The sequence below is a fragment of the Trachemys scripta genome, chromosome 4, assembly GCF_013100865.1.
Source record: "Trachemys scripta elegans isolate TJP31775 chromosome 4, CAS_Tse_1.0, whole genome shotgun sequence".
In the NCBI taxonomy this organism is placed as follows: Eukaryota; Metazoa; Chordata; order Testudines; family Emydidae; genus Trachemys; species Trachemys scripta.
In genome coordinates, this window is record NC_048301.1 from 93,943,917 (window position 1) to 93,960,600 (window position 16,684).

General features: G+C 46.0%; 1 protein-coding gene across 3 annotated transcripts in view; it reads right to left on the reverse strand.

Annotated features, from left to right (window-relative positions):
* Positions 1–530, reverse strand: part of FAR1 (fatty acyl-CoA reductase 1) — a 79,879-nt gene extending 79,349 nt beyond the window's left edge. Inside the window, exon 1 of one of the 3 annotated variants that reach the window (XM_034769961.1) lies at positions 479–530. The gene's annotated coding sequence lies outside the window, so the exon portion shown is untranslated. Of the gene's footprint in view, positions 1–380 lie in introns of all 3 variants that reach the window. The other 2 variants (XM_034769962.1, XM_034769963.1) reach the window with 2 other exon arrangements.
* Positions 531–16,684: the final 16,154 nt, after the last annotated feature.

Sequence of the window (16,684 nt, forward strand, 5' to 3'; positions counted from 1 at the left end):
GATGAATGCAACTATAAAGCTCATACAATTTGAGGAGGAATCTGTGTTGATCCCCTTCCTGTCAGACAGAAAACCCCAGTACCGCCCCTGTACCTAAGATAGCCTCAGCCCGTTACTCCTTGGCAATGCTGCCCCCCGTCCTTCCCCAGCGCCAGAAGCGTCCCCCCCACCCGCCCAGAACCCGAGTAGTCCCCGCACCTCCCCCGCCCCCCAGCCCAACACTCCCCTCCCGACACCGCAACAACTGCCCTACCCGGAGACCAGCCCCCTCCCGCGGCAGCCCCCTCCGCGCTTCCGCCCCCTCCCCCAAGACACCAGGGCTCCCGTCCCCACAGGGAGCTCCCCGCCCGCCCGGGCCCGCTCACGGCGGCGCCCCGTACCCTTGTGCTGCCGCTAGCCCCGCTGAGCCTGAACGTCCTCCGCGTCGGATGCTCTCAGCGGCAGCCGGCTACTTCCAGCCCCGCCCGTCGCTTCTCACCCTGCCGCCCCGAGCTGCCTGCTTCCCAGAAACCCAATAGGACCTGGAAGAACAGCTATCATTGGCCGCTGTGCGGCACGTGCTATCCACCTTCCTATTGGCTCCCATGCACGCCACTCTCCGAGCGAAATGCGCCGTTGATTGGTAGATTCTCGGAGCAATCCGTAGCGAGACACCTGCCCGCGGGCTGAGGTCGGAGAGAAGCCAATAGAGGGCAGACGGGCAGGCGACGGGCTGCGGGCGGGGGGAGGGGCGTCGTTGGTTGTCCGGTAGCGGCCGCCTAGCGGCCGCGTGACGCGCCCTTACGGGCAGCTGTAAGCGGCTGAGCCGAAGCCCCTCGGCGCTTTGCTGGGGGGAGGGCGCCCGCCGCTGAGCCAGCCGTTACCGCTCCCCCAGCGCCCCCACAGTTCCGCATTGCGCCCCATCCCACCAACCGCCCCCTCCTGCCACAGAGCCACAACGTGCCGCAGAACCTCATCGCCAGCCATCCACGCTACTGACCGAGTCCCCGCACCATCCACTCTGCCGACCCAAGCTCGCACCATGGCCCTGACAACTTTACCGCAGCCCCAAAAGCCTCCGCTACAACTCAGCCCCAAGCCGGCACCCTGCCATTGCACACAGTCCTCCCGTCTGCACTGTGTCCTCAAACCCCACCCCATCCACACACAGCCAGTCCCACCAGCCTACCTGCCAGCTGCCACAAGATAACTTCCTACCGCCACTTCATGGCCCTGCTGTTCTCCCCACAATCCCAGCTAGGGCTGCCAGGTGTCCAGTTTTCGACCAGAACGCCCATGGAAAAGGGGCCCTGGTGGCTGTTAAAAGTCCGGTCAATGGCGCACCAGGACAAGGCAGGCTCCCTGCCTGCTGTGCTCTGCGTGGCTCCCGGAAGCAGCAGCATGTCCTCCCTCCAGCTCCTACTCATGAGGGCACCCAGGGGGCTCTTCATGCTGTCCCTGCCCCAAGCACCACCCCTGCAGCTCCCATTGGCCAGGAACCACAGCCAATGGGAGCTGCAGGGGCAGCACCTGTGGATGGGGCAGCACACACAGCTGCCTGGCCACACCTCCCTGTAGGAGCCGAGCTGGAGGGGGACATGCTGCTGCTTCCGGGAGCTGCTTGAGGTGCCAGAGCCTACACCACGATCCCCTCCCATGCCCCAACCCCCTACCCCAGCCCTGATCCCCCTCCTGAACCCCAAATCCCCCATCCTTGGCCCCACACCAAAGCCTGCACCCCAAGCCCAGAGCCCCCTCCCACACACTGAACCCCTCATTTCTGGCCCCATCCTGGAACCGGCAACCCTGTCCCACACCCCAACCCTCTGCCTCAGCCCGGAGCCCCCTTCCAAACCCCTCATCCCTGGACCCACCCCAGAGCCTGCACCCCTTCCCGCATCCCAACCCACTGTCTCAACCCAGAGCACCCTCCCACACCCTGAACGCCTCATTTCTGGCCCCACTCCAGAGCCTGCACCCCCAGCCAGAGCCCTCACACACATCCCGCACCCCAAGCCCCTGAGTCAGCCCAGTGAAAATGAGTGAGTGAGTGAGGGTGAGGAGAGCAATTGACGGGGGGTGGGAATGAAGTGAGCGGGGGATGGGGCCTCAGGGAAGGGGCGGGGCGAGGGCTCTGCTGAGGGGCGGGGTAGGGGGCAGGTCAAGGGTGTTCGGTTTTGTGCAAGTAGAAAGTTGGCAACCCTAATCCCAGCCCGCCTGCCATCGCACCATAACCCTGCCATTATGTCATAGCCCTGCACAATGGAGCCACTGTTCTGGTACACTCCAAGGTTCCAGCACCTCCTCTTGCACTATTATTCCATTTTACAGAACTGTGGTCTTGCCATCATGTTACACACCATACCATTCACCATAAAACACTTCTCACTACTGCACCGTGACCCTGTGGATCACATCATGGATCCACATCCAAACACCACCAGACTGTCCATTCTGTGCACCCTTAGTTTGGCCCTCTAGCATATTTGTAATGTAATGCAAGTTTTAATTACATGATCAGATTACTATTCTTTTCCAACAGGACCCTGCTTCATTCAGGGTTTACCTAATTATTATCTATTAAAAAAAAATGTCCTCATTGTTCACTGTGTGGTCCCGGGCCTTATTTATTGCACATTATACAAACACTGCTCTAAACACAGTATTAAATTTTCTCATGGACCTTTCTATGACGCTTAGCACTAGGGATTTTTTCAACAAAACGTATTTCCATCTGAAAATGCCAATTTGTTGAAACCCAAACAGGTTCAAGTCTTTGCTCTGCCTGAACAGCCCAGGTAACTAGCATAACCACTGAACTGTTGGCTATTCTGGGGTGGTTTCTCTCCTTTTCAGTTTTGTTCTGATGCAGGATCAGAACAAATTTTGAAATCTCTAACTATTTTGCTAAATGGAATTCTTCTTTTCTAGCCTGCTGTACTCATCACTACAGTGTCTGCGTACTTTTCACACTCCATTTTACACACAGGGAACTGAGGCACAAAAATATTAAGGTAAAAATTTCCACTAATTTTGGGTGCGCAATGAGGAAAATTCTGCCCTGTTACACCAGAATAACTCAGTGTTTACACTGGTGTAACTGCAAGCCTAATTTGGCCCACTGTGTATGACAGTGTCAAATTATTTTTGCAGTTTTTATATTAGTTTCCCTTTAACACCTTATTTCTCTCCCTCTTGAGATAGGCAAACAGTGTAGGATTCATTTAATATGGGTCACAAACTGAAACCTTCATTGTCCCTTTGCAGAGATTAGCACGTACAGACTTTGAATTCCTGTGGCACTTGTCAAAGATCTAGACAAGAGTACTTTTTTGGGAAGGAGGGAGGGCTTTCTAGAAACAGTATCCTCTTCTATACTTCTCATGAGGCAGCGTTCATGTTGGATTGCTCTATTTTGATCTTTAAGGCCCAAATGAGATTTCAACATGAATGCTCACCCATGAGAAATATTGAGGTGGCTGCTGTTTCCAGAAAATTCTACACCAAAAAGTTCTGTCTCCTAGGAATTAAGTTAAAGCAAACTACCAAACTGGGATGGAAGAAATCATCTCTATGAGGCACATACTCAGTGAACACAGTCTTCAGGACAACCCAAAAAAGGCAAAAGCTATTTTTCAGCTGGAAACCCCGTATGACAAAGTAGCACTTGACCAATCCATTGAGATGATCACATATATGTGTATATTCACCCAAATTTGTCAAACTCTACTCCCACTATTTCCTGACAGTCAATTGATATTGGATTTAGTGCAACTGCAACATTTCCAGGAATTAAAACATTGATTGCCACAAGTGCCTCTCCTGAAGTATTTTGATATAAACAACCCTGTTAATCTCACCCTGGATGCAAGGTCATAGACTTACACACACTCAGTCTAGACAGACTCTTGACTTTCCTCCCTCCCAGCCCTACCCAGTCTGAACAACCTGGTTCTTCTCCTACATTCTTTCCCTAGGCCTCTTTCTTTTCTGGCCAGCCATCCTCAACTCTGAAACCTTCATTGTCCCTTTGCAGAGATTAGCACGTACAGACTTTGAAATCCTGTGGCACTTGTCAAAGTTTACACCTCTACTTTTTGCTGCTGCCACTTTGTCTCTAGTATGACTTCTGAGTGCTGCTTACCCACCTGGTCCACGGTCCCAGAGTCCTCCACAAGACAGCCTGGTATTGTGTTCAGTACACCTGACAAGCACACCGTACCATTTACTTTGGTTAGTCCTAGAGAATGTGCTGAAGTGCATACAGAAAACATATGTTTTTTTTCTAAGCACCATCTTGGGGCAGAGTGCTTTCAGCCCCAAATGGGTTCTCCCCCAAACCCTGAACAGCCAGTATGCCCCATCACACCTCTTCTTCACATAGTCTTTAAACCAAACCCAGAGACTTGTATGTCTCCGCTTTCCCAATGTCTGAGAAGGATAGGGCTATGGATGGATATAAACTAGTGTAGGCTCAATCTGAATAAGATGAAGTGATGTTGAAAGGCAGGGAAAGCAACTAGAGTGGCATGAGGAAGGGTGTGAGTGCCCTTTCTGTTGAAATGGTACTGTGTGTCTAACCTTTGTCAGTTGAGTATGCAGTCTTGGGTCGATCTATTACTGTTCCTGAATTACAAGGTAACAGCTCTGGCAAGTGGTGCCATTCGCAGTATTGATTTACGTAGGGGATATTTCTGCCTGGTGCAAATCTCAGCACATGGTTATAACTATATGGTTCTAGTTTCAAGTCGAGAGTACTGTGGTGCACTCTTTGGGAACACCTTTGAAAATCACCTGGAAGCTTTAGCTAGCAAAGAATGCAGTACTTCTTGAGTGATGGAAGCCATTGTGAGCACATAACACCAGCGCTCTGTGCTCCATACTGACTACCTATTTGCTTCTGAATGCTGTTCAAGGTGTTAGTTGTCATCCAAAAATGTTTCCAAAATTGGAGAACATGGACTGTGAAATTGGGTACTCAGAAAATGAAAAACACACTAATTAGTGGCCACCTCTTTCCATTTCACTAGTATCTCTGATGGATGCTAAATAGAAGCTACTAAGGCATTTTTAAATTAGCAGGTCCAGATAGTTCTTTTAAAACTGTTGGATACAAGTTTCTAAGAAACTTGCTGAACTGTTACTGTTGAGTTTCAATAAGTCTTGAAGCACTGGGGAAGTGAAGACAGCTAATGTTGTTCCCTTTTATAAAAAAGGGTTAGTGGGATGACCTGGGTAATTATAGGTCTGTCACCCTGACATTGATCCTGGGAACGATTCTGGAGCAGCTGATAACAGGACTCAATTAATGAAGACTTAAAGGAGGGTTATGTAATTAATACAAATCTTCATGGGTTTTTGGAAAATAAATCCTGTCAAACTAACTTGATATCTTTTTTGATGAGATTACAAGTTTGGTTGATAAAGGTAACAGTGTTGAAATAATAGATTTCTGTAAGGTGTTTGACTTGGTATTGCATGACATTTTGATTAAAAAACTAGAACATTATAAAACTAACATGGCACACATTAAGTGGATTAAAAACTGGATAACTGATAGGTCTCAAAATGTAAATAGGGAATTGACATCAAGTGGGCGTGTTTCCAGTGGGGTCCTGCAGGGATTAGTTCTTGGCCTTATGCTAATTAATATTTTTATCAATGACCTGGAAGAAAACATAAAATCATCACTGAGAAAGTTTGCAGATGACAACAAACATTGGGGGAATGTTAAATAATGAAGAGAACAGGTCACTGATTCAGAGCCATATGGATCTCTTGGTAAACTAGGCCAAGCACATAAGGTATGTTTTATTATAGCTAAATTAATATATATACACACATCTAAGAAAAAAGACTGTAGACCATACTTTCAGGATAGAGAATCTATCCTGGGAAGCAGTGACTCTGAAAAGATTTGGGGGTTGAGGTGGGTAATCAGCTAAACATGAGCTCCCAGTATGATGCTGTGGCCAAAAGAGCTAATGTGATCATAGAATCATAGACTTTAAGGTCAGAAGGGACCATTATGATCGTCTAGTCTGACCTCCTGCACAATGCAGGCCACAGAATCTCACCCACCCACCCCTGTAATAAACCCCTAACATATGTCTGAGCTATTGAAGTCCTCAAATCATGGTTTAAAGACTTCAAGGTGCAGAGAATCCTCCAGCAAGTGACCCGTGCCCCATGCTGCAGAGGAAGGCAAAAAAAACCCCAGGTCCTCTGCCAATCTGCCCTGGAGGAAAATTCCTTCCCAACCCCAAATATGGTGATCAGCTAAACCCTGAGCATGTGGGCAAGACTCACCAGCCAGACACCCAGGAAAGAATTCTCTGTAGTAACTCAGATCCCACCCCATCTAACATCCCATCACAGGCCATTGGGCATATTTACCGCTAATAATCAAAGATCAATTTATTGCCAAAATTAGGCTATCCCATCATACCATCCCCTCCATAAACTTATCAAGCTTAGTCTTGAAGCCAGATATGTCTTTTGCCCCCACTACTCCCCTTGGAAGGCTGTTCCAGAACTTCACTCCTCTGATGGTTAGAAAGCTTTGTCTAATTTCAAGTCTAAACTTCCTGATGGCCAGTATATATTCATTTGTTCTTGTGTCCACATTGGTACTGAGCTTAAATAATTCCTCTCCCTCCCTGGTATTTATCCCTCTGATATATTTATAGAGAGCAATCATATCTCCCCTCAGCCTTCTTTTGGTTAGGCTAAACAAGCCAAGCTCTTGGAGTCTCCTTTCATAAGACAGGTTTCCATTCCTTGGATCATCCCAGTAGATGTCTGCTTACTAGGTCTGTGGATGTGTCCACACCTACAACAGCTAGTAGGCTACTAGGGCACATGAACACCCTAGCCACACCCTTTCCCTCTCCAGTTATTCTTCTTGTTCCAGAAGCTCTTGCAAGGTATGGATGCATTTGCCAGGGATGGACTTCTTTTACATGGAGGAATTCCACACAGGCCATTATGGTATCTTTGCGGCACTCTTTTCCAGTATGAAAAGACTATAATACAGCAATAAATTCAAAGTGGTCTGAGTGTGAAATGAGCAGGCCAGGCAAAGCTTCTGTGGATTGAAACAGTGGATCACACTGAACACACAGAAGGTAGTTTGTACTGTGGAACACTTCACAGGCTTTGCTTTCTCTCATCTAGCCATGGCAGGGGGATGAGCCTTGGCTGGAGGGCGGAAGGGTTACAGTGATAATCTCTGCACCCTAACTCTCTCCCATCCAGAAAAACTGTTCTATCCTTCCTTATGTTTGTTCTCACTTAATATTACCTAAAGGATAGAAGTAGCAGGCTGCAAGAGCAAGTATTTCCACTTTTAATGAATACTTGGTATTGGTGCAGAGAGCTTCATTCCTTAGACAAGCACGGATTGTGCAATCTCTCTGCCAGGACTATGACAGTCTGTTACTCAATCAATTCTCATGCTAGGTGTCAGCTCAGAATTTAAACTTGTGTAAATTGCCAGAAAAACTAGGTGAGTGGTTTGAGTTATCCAAAAGATTGGGGGGATTTCCCAAGATTCCAAATGACAGTTCTACACTCTGATAGTCTGTTACTCCCAAAACTTCAAATCTAGTTCCCTTTGTAAATCTTGGTGAAATGTAAAACCAAGACAAGTTTGAAGAAAATGGGTTCAGTACTTATAAAACACTAGATATTTTCAATTCTGTAGTGTATTCTAGAGTGACTTGAGGATACAACTTTTATGGATGAATGCCACGGTCTGGGGTACAGGTCAGAGAGGCTGTGTCACTGCTTATATTATAACCCTGAGTGCCCCAAAATCCTTTTGCTACTTGAGGCTCCCTGCCTGGGACATAAACATAGGCAGCAATCAGGATGCACTGCGTGTTCTGTGTGATGTACAACTCTGATTTAACCTCTTTGGGTACATCTACACTACAGGGGGGAGTCGATTTAAGATACGCAAATTCAGCTACGTGAATAGCGTAGCTGAATTCGACGTATCACAGCCGACTTACCCCGTTGTGAGGACGGCAGCAAAATCGACTTCTGCGGCTTTTTGTCGGCGGCGCTTACTACCACCTCCGCTGGTGGAGTTAGAGCGCCGATTCGGGGATCGATTGTCGCGTCCCAACGGGACGCGATAAATCGATCCCCGAGAGGTCGATTTCTACCCGCCGATTCAGGCGGGTAGTATAGACCAGACCTTTGAATCCAACAGCCTATCAGCAGTTATCAGAGACACACTTTTGTCTTTACCAGACTTGGTTAACGTTAGCAGGTGACCCCAAAACACCCCAGGTCCTGAAATTTCCCAAACCCATGTCTCTGCAATTTTCAGCCCTCTCTTGCAACATTCAGAGGAATAATAAGGTTAATTTGCTCCTTTAAGGAGACAACACCCAACAGTTTCTCATATTAACTAGCATTAACATTGACTGTAATTCAAACACAACGCTGTTGGTTTTGATTACAAGTAAAACAAGTTTATTAACAAAAGACGATAGCATTGTAAGTGAGTTCAGGTATGAGATGTTAGAAATGGTTGCAAGCAAATAAAAGTCAAGCTTTCTAATTACTAAAACTTAACCTACTAAAATAAAGTCTTTGTTCAAGATGTTTTTTCTCATCCACAGTCTTCCAGCAATATGTCTGACCCTCCCCCTGCCACGATCTTCTCCAGAAGCCTGAAGTGCTGGTTCCTTTGTCTTACATGAAAGAGATAAGTTGGGATTCTTTGCCCCTTTCTTTTATAGTCCAGTAAACCTTTGAAATAGATTCTTCTGAAGGTTACCCCTCAAAGTAAAGTTTATTCAGGCCATGAAAAAGGCAATACGGAGTCTGGTGGTGAAGGAAGCTCCATGCTGTTGTCTTCCCCCATTGGTGTTTGCAGGAAACAGAACAATTTGCATATTAGCAATCTCTTCCCCTTGATGTCCCAGTTTACTGCTTATGTGTAAATTGAGGTAAACCCACATTCCTTTGTTTAGGATAGATCTGTTTAACACCTTTTACCTAGGTAAGGCTCTCTGGTCTTGAACATGTGCTAGTAACATCATACAGAGGAATTTGTAACCTTACATATAATGTTACTACATACATTTTACCAGGATATTACGGATCAGCAAGTTATTCGTTTTCAAATGATACCTCACAAGGCATATTTTGTACAAAGATTATTACAATAGTGTGTGAATACAGGGGTGCTTAGTGTCACAATGAATTTTAAGGAGATACCAATTAAAGACATCTTAATCTGCTAGCAAATCCAGTGGACCACAAGTTCCCTAGAACAAGGGTCTCAAACTCCCAGCCCACAGGCCATCTGTGGCCTTCGAGCCTCCCCAATGTGGCCCGCGGGGCTCCAGCAGTTTTGGGGCCGGGTCTCTCCCTTGGCCCCACCTGGCACCCCTGGGTGCTCCCCCCTCAGGGGCCCCGGCAGCGCAGCAGAGCGAAGCGGTGTCTGACTACTCACTCCAGTGGCTGCCGGCCCTTCCCTGCGGCCCAGGGGCAGGGCGGGGCTGTGCCTCCGCGCACTGCCCCCACCCCAAGTGCCCCTGTGGCTAATGGGACGCTGCAGGGGTGGTGGCTGGGGGCAGAAGCGTGCGGAGGCCCCCCACCCCGCCTTGGAGCCCCAGGTAAGTGCCACACCCCTGACCCCCTCCCAGAACCTGCACCCTCTCCCCACATACCTCCTCCCACCCCCAAATTCCATCCCAGAGTCTGGGCCCCATCCCCACACCCCCCCCCAGACCCCAAACTCCCTCCCAGAGCCTGCACCCAGTCCGCACATCCCCTCCCACTCCCAAACTCACCCCCCAGAGCCTGTGTCCTGTCCCCACACACCCCCAGCCCCAAACTCCCTCCCAGAGCCTGCACCCCCTTCCCACACCCCCCCCTTCTGCCCCCAAACTCTCTCCCACAGCCTGCACCCTAGCCCCACACCCCCCTGTGACAGATTTCTGTTACCAATCTGCCTGAGGCTTCAGGTGATCAGGCTGAGGCCACAGGATTGTTTGGGGAGGAGATGACAAAACACATCAAGTGTCTAAGTTTTAAAGCTTTATTAATAAAATAATAAAATAACAGCGGAGAGTGATGGGTGCTCCCCAGGTCACTCAGAGGAAGGAAGAAAGTGTTAGTGCCCCAAGCCCTAACCCACGTTCATACTCACACACATTCTACCCAAGGCTGGCCATGCCTGGGAGTAATGTAAGAAGAAGAGGGGGAAGGGTGGATGGGAGTTCTGTCCTGGGCCTAGGTTGTCCGAGATCCACTGTTGATCTCTGAATTGCTCCAGCTCTCAGGAGGGTTTTAAGTCCTGGGTTCCTTTGGGGATGTTCCATTCAGGGACCTCTGCTCCTAATGCTCTTTGTACCAGTCAAAACCACTCTCTGTGGTCTCCTCAACTTTCCTAAAACACACCGGCTAGACTTTGTTGTCCTCTTGGTTTTCCTCCATGCTGGCCTTCGCTTGCCTCGCTTGTTATGGGCTGGCTCTGCAGGTCTGTTCAGCTGAATCTTCCTTTCTCATGGCTGGTCGGTGGATTCCGGACCCAGGAGCGGCGCCAGGGTTTTTGGTGCCCTAGGCAGGGGTCCTTCCACGATCCCGGTCATCGTCGGCAATTCTGCGGCGGGGGGGTCCTTCTGAGCTCCCGGTCTTCGGGGCACTTTGGCGGCAGGTCCCGGAGTGAGTGAAGGACCCGCTGCAGAATTGCTGTCAAAGACCCGGAGCGCGGAAGGACCCCCTGCCGCCGAACTGCCACCAAGGGTGGCAAAATGCCGCCCCCCGCAAATCCTGGTGCCCTAGGCGACCGCCTAGGTTGCCTAAATGGAAGCGCCAGCCCTGTCTGGGCCCCTCTCTTTCTTGGCAGGCAGCCGAGAGTCAGATGTGTGCTGTGGCCTTGAGCTGGCTGGAGTCAGCGTCTTATCTTCGGGCCTAGCAGGAATGTGGAGTTAACCCATTCTCTGCTCCCTTCTTCCCCCTTTGGCCTTTCATGATCTTCCATTCCATACTCGCACCTTTGACCCTTCCCAAAATGCCCTGCGATGCCTGCAACAGCATTAGCAATATACAATGCTGATCTGCCTTCCCCAGGGGACAATTTGAGGGAGGGGACCGTTAGGGTGTGACACCCCCAGCCTCCAAACTCCCTCCCAGAGCCTGTACGCCAGGTCCCCTCCCCCACCCAAACTCCCTCCCAGAGCCCCTCTCACCCCTTCTGCACCCAAACTCCCTCCCAGAGCCTGCACCCCAATCGCCTACCCAGACCTCCTTCCCCCCACAAACTCCGTCCCAGAGCCTTAGGCAGGTAGGGGTGGAGTTTTTGGGGGGGTGGGCTCTGGGCAGCATGAGTGACATTGGCCCGCTGGGAGGATTTGAAGACTGGCACTGGCCCTAAGATTGAGTTTGAGACCCCTGCCCTAGAACAACTCTGTATCAAAAAACTCTTTAAGCCAGTTATGTACAGATAAATTAAGGATGCCCCATTGAATGCTTTAAAGATGGTTGTACTAGAGCCACTAGGACTGAAAACATTCAGTTTAAAAATTTGGGCGAGAACAGCATCATTAAATTAGGGCCCCGTTTATCATAAACCCAGAGTTAAAGCTCTTATTAGCATTTCAGCATAGGCTCAGATCTAAAGTAGTAAGGGCAAGATAAATACTTAAAAAAAACTTAAAGCAGTTTACAGGGTTTGCTGGTGAAGTTGTCATTTCACAAACTCTGCAAGCTGAATATCACCACTAAGGAAGTTACAAGCTTTAAGGCAGAGTTTGTAAGGTCTCCAAGAAAAGCACCACATAACTTTACAGAGAAGTTAAATACATATTGCACAGATGTAATCTATTCCAGTTTTTCTTGTTAAATGTAAATTTTAATGCAAAAAGACTTGATCCATAGACCCTTGCTGACGTGATCAGCCCACTGATTTCATCCCATTACAGAGGGAGGTCAGTATTAGTTCTGTATACCATTAAAAATACAGGATGTCAACCTCAGCTTCTGGAATTTTGTAACTTTGGAGTGTCTCTGTCTTCAGCTTAATGTCATCTATGTTTGAAACCTGTAATGAGGTCCATTTGCCCATCAAAATTTCAGTTGGGACAAGGATCTGAGCTGTGGAGGGAGAACAGTGGTACATAGATTAGTGCTGCCAGGATCAGGATGTGGTCTGATCTAAGAAATACACAGTGATTAGCTCTGGTTTTAGAATCTGAGAAACAGTACTGATTAATCCAGAGGAATTAACATGTGAGGTTACACAACAGAAAATTAAATTCATAAGTATGTATTTAGAGTGATGTACTGTGCAGCTCATTATAATAGGCTCAGTTTTGCAAGTCAAAAGCAGATTAGACATTGGAATTCCAGAACGTAGTGCAGGTTCCAGTCAATACTGTGCTACATTATGTAACCTTGGTTTCCCTGAAATACTATGCCTGAAAACTTCTGCTACAAAATGGATAATTGACTGTTCTCTCAACCCCCACCTGACTGAAAGAACAGGACCATAGCCTATCATTAGTAGACTGCCCCGTCTTCAAGACAAACAAACTGTACTACAGAGGCAGCTCACTTTAAGAAGTGATGGTCTCACTGGGAGATACAAAAATTCCTTTCCCCAGTACTATTCAGTTGAAGCAGCCTCAAAGAGCCTTTAGCTAAATCTGTATGAGGTTCTAGGAAGACATCATAAGAATGACCATTCTGGGTCAGACCAATGGTCCATCTAGTCCAGTATCCTATTTTCCAACAGTGGTTGGTGCCACATGCTTCAGAGGGAATTAATAGAACAGGGTAATTATTGAGTGATCCATTCACTGTTGTCCAGTCCCAGCTTCTGGCAGTCAGAGGCTTAGGGACACACACAGCAAGAGGTTCCATCCCTGACCATCTTGGCTAATAGCCATTGATGGGCCTATCCTCCATGAACTTTATCTAGTTCTTTTCTGAGCACAGTTATAATTTTGGCCTTTCCAACATCCCCTGGCAACAAGTTACACAGGTTGACTGTGTACGTGTGTGTGAAGTACTTCCTTATGTTTGTTTTATGCGATGCTGCCTATTAATTTCATTGGGTGACCTCTGCTTCATGTTTTTATGTGAAGGGAATAAATAAAATTTCTTTATTCACATTCTCCACACCAGTCATGATTTTATGGACCTCTCTCATATTCCTCCTTAATAGAATCTTTTCTAAGATGAACAGTCCCAATCTTTTAATCTCTCCTCATTATGGAAGGTGTTCCATTACCTCTAATCATTTTTGTTGTCTTTCTTACTTTTTCCAATTCTAATGTATCCTTTTTGAGATGGGGCAAGCAGAACTGTATGCAGTAGTCCAGCTGTGGACGTACAATGGATATATAGATAGTGGCATTATGATATTTTCTGTTTTATTATCTAGCCCTTTCCTAATGGTTCCTAACATTCTGTCCGTTTTTTTAACTTCCACTGCACACTGAGCACATGTTTCCAGAGAACAATCCACAATGACTCCAAGATCTCTTTTTTGAGTGGTAATAGCTAATTTAGACCCCATCATTTTGTATGTATAGTTGGGATTATTTTTTTCCAGTGTGCATTACTTTGCACTTATCAACATAGAACTTCATTTGCTGTTTGGTTGCCCAATCACCCAGTTTTGTGAGATCCCTGTGTAACTCTTCATAGTTAGCTTTGGACTTAACTATCTTGAGTAATTTTGTATCATCTGAAAACTTTGCCACTTAACTGTTTATCCACTTTTCCATATCATTTATGAATATGTTGAACAGCACTGGTCCCAGTACAGATCCTTGGGGGATCCCACTATTTATCTCTTTCCCTCGTGAAAACTGTATTCCTACAGTTTTTTTTCCCCCATCTTTTAACCAGGTACTGATCCAGGAGAGATCCTTCCCTCTTATCCCATGACCGTTTACTTTGTATAATAGCCTTTGGTGTGGGACCTTGTCAAAGGTTTTCTGAAAGTCCAAGTACATTTGATCACCCTTGTTCACATGCTTGACGCCATACTCAAAGAATTCTAATAGATTGGTGAGGCATGATTTCCCGTAATAAAAGCCATGTTCACTCTTTCCCAACATATCATGTTCATGTTCATCTGATAATTCTGTTCTTTACTGTAGTTTCAAGCAATTTCCCTGGTACTGAAGTTAGGCTTACCGGCCTGTAATTGCCAGGATTGCCTCTGGAACCTTTTAAAAATATTGGTGTTGCATTAGCTATCCTCCCAGTCATCTGGTGAAGAGTTTGATTTAAGCAATAGGTTACATACCACAGTAGTTAGTAGCTCTTCAATTTCATATTTGAGTCCTTTCAAAACTCTTGGGTAAATACCATTCGGTGACCTATTACTGTTCGATATATCAGTTTGTTCCAAAACCTCCTCTACTGACAACTCAATTTGGGACAGTTCCTCAGATTTGTCACCTAAAAAGAATGGCTACCTCACATCCTCTGCAGTGAACACCGATGCAAAGAATTCATTTAGCTTCTCTGCAACAGCCTTGTCTTCTTTGAGTGCTCCTTTAGTACCTTGATCATCCAGTGGCTCTATTGATTGTTTGGCATGCTTCCTGCTTCTGATATATTTAAAAAAAATTGCTTAGTTTTTTTTAGATTCAAATCACCTAACCATTTATTAGTGTTTAACAAGTTAAATATATGTGCAAGCACCTGTACAACCACTGTAAATAATATTTTTAAATGTGCTATTTGCAGATATAGAACATTTTTGCCCTTTGCCCTTTCCATTATTTACGTTGTGGGTGGTGACTGATTACAAGCCTGCAGTTCCTGGTTACTCCTCTGATAGTATTTGAATGGCTCCATTCTGTGCACAGGTATTATATATTAACAGAATAAAATAAAGATGGATACTTGCCCATCAATATTTGTCACACTAAAGTCTGAGTACTAATGTGATATTCCCCAAAGGAATTCTGGCCCTCAGTCTTCATAGTGGTACAAAGCAATAGCTTTTCATCAATGAGGGCAATTCATAGAATTGTAGGATTGGAAGGGACCTCGAGAGGTCTTCTAGTCCAGTCCCCTCATGGCAGGACTAAGTATTATCTAGACCATACCTGACAGGTGTTTGTCTAACCTGCTCATAAAAATCTCCAATGATGGAGATTCCACAACCTCCCTAGGCAATTTATTCCAGTACTTAACCATGCTGACAATTACAAAGTTTTTCCTGATGTCCAACCTAATCTTCCCTTGCTGCAATTTAAGCACATTGCTTCTTGTCCTATCCTCAGAGTTTAAGGAAAATAATTTTTCTCCCTCCTCTTTGTAACAATCTTTTAAGTTCTTGAAAACTGTTATCATGTCACCTCACAGTCTTCTCTTCTCCGGAATAAACAATCAATTGTCCCTCATAGTCATGTTTTCTGGACCTTTAATCATTTTTGTTGCTCTTCTCCGGACTTTCTCCTCTTTGTCCACATCGGTCCAGAAATGTGGCACCCAGAACTGGACACAATACTCCAGTTGAGGCCTAATCAGACAAGAATTACTTGTCGTGGCTTGCTTACACCACTCCTGCTAATAAATCCCAGAATGATGTTTGCTTTTATTGCAGCAGCAGCAGCAGCAGTGTTACACTGATTCATATTTAACTTGAAATTCGCTATGACGCCCAGATCCCTTTCTGCAATACTCCTTCCTAGGCAGTCATTTCCCATTTTGTATGTGTGCAACTGATTTTTCCTTCCTACGTGGAGAACTTTGCACTTGTCCTTATTGAATTTCATCCTGTTTACTTCAGACCATTTCAAGATCATTTTGAATTTTAATCCTATCCTCCAAAGCACTTGCAACCCCTCAGAGCTTGTTTCATTCACTCTGAGACCAATTTTTCAGTTTTTCATTTTGGCCACTGAACCAAAAAATGAATGATTCACCCAGCTCTACTCACAACACAACTTGTGAGCCTCATCCTCCTTTCTCTACTAACCTTAACCTTCCACTTAGTTTAGAGTGACAGTTATGTGTGAGAAATTACCCTCACAGTATGAACCTCTGCCTCTAATAGTAAAAAATAAAAAATAATAATAATAAAAAATCCGGTGCAGCCTACTAAAGTATCTTGAGACAGTAGATATCTCAGTGAAACTATGGAGAATGGTGTGGATTCTTCCACGATGACAAGAAATAATAGAGTCATAAAAAAGTGTGAATCTGTGATGCATGTAAACTAGCTCTTTTCTTAATTCAATATTTCTCAATAATTATGCTTATTAAAAGCAATGTGATAAAGTGGTCTGAGCACAAGACACTTTACATTGGGAACTCCTGACTTCTAATGTCAATTGAACAGGTCTGGCAAGCAGTGATTAAGTGAGAGGTCACTGTCTCAAGAGTCTTGAAGTCAAACTGGTATAACTTGGTTTTTAACAACTCAGTCAATAGAAAACAAATTTCCTGCAGTCTAAGCATTAAAGTTAGGGTTAGTGTATGTACTGCTGTGGAAGATGTCATCATTTATGTTGAGCATGGTGATTTTCATATCCCAGAAGCTGTTAAACTGATTTTTTTTGTTCAAATGGGAGGTATAGTTCTTCTGAAACACTTACCTCTAACACATTTTGAAAAGTTCTCTTGCTTACAAATTCTCCTTTGAGAAGTGACAGAAGTGTAAAGTAGGTTAGAGATAAAGCTTGCAGGAGGAGAGCTCTGCTTTCTGAGATTTTCT